Genomic DNA, 1,034 nt, shown 5'->3' with positions numbered 1-1,034 from the left:
TATGAAATTACATATTTATCAAATTAATAGACGGTTGAGATTGAGTTGTATTGGTTGTACAAATGTAAGAGGTTGTATAATAACAATTAGTTAATATTTTAAATAGCCGGAATTCGATTTCACAAAATTTCAATCATTATTATTTTGAAATTATTTAACTAAATTAAATACTATAAAACCAATGGGATATATATATATATATATATATATATATATATATACATTTTAATGAGATTACTGGTTTAGGGATGATTTAAATGGTAATACATTAATTAATGATATAAAATCATTGTTTTTAAATAAAACTTATCATTATTTCCTTTCTCTTTTCAAAACTATTCTATAAAAGGGAAAGTTTCCCCCAATATTTTCCTTCCAAAAAAGATTAAAACTCTTTAAAAAGATTACTAGAAGAGTATTCGCATAATGCAATGAGATACATTTTGATTTTAATGTTTCTTTTTATTTCTTTTTTGTCTCAGCCGATGTTATAATATGGATTTACGTGATTTTGAGAAAACGTAATGTTTTTATTTTTGAATAAAATATAAATATGAAGATATCATACAAAACTAAAAAAAATATTGATATTAATACCAAACTTATTATTTTTTTTACGAAGATAATAATTAAGTATTTTTATTAGAAATCAATGATTATTCTAATTATATTTTAGATTTTAAAATATGGTTATTATACAACCCTTGAAATTTGTTCAACCAATACAACTCAATCTCAACCGTTAATTTCATTTGATTAATATGTGATTTCATAAAAGTTTTGTTTGTTTCCTAATATAAAGTAAAGAAAAGTACAATAAAAACCAATGAACTTTCTTGTTTGGAATGATTAAGTCCTTGAACTTTTTTTTAGAACAAATAAGTCCTTGGACATTCCAAAACATGTTAAATAAGTCATTGTACATTCCGAAATATGTTAAATAAGTTCTTGGACAATTTTTGGAACAAATAAGTCATTGGACATTCCAAAAAATGTTAAATAAGTCCTTGGACAATTTTTGGAACAAATAAGTC

This window comes from Cynara cardunculus (genome assembly GCF_001531365.2).
Source record: "Cynara cardunculus var. scolymus isolate 2C chromosome LG 2, CcrdV1, whole genome shotgun sequence".
Taxonomy (NCBI): domain Eukaryota; kingdom Viridiplantae; phylum Streptophyta; class Magnoliopsida; order Asterales; family Asteraceae; genus Cynara; species Cynara cardunculus.
Note: the sequence above shows the minus strand (reverse complement) of the source record.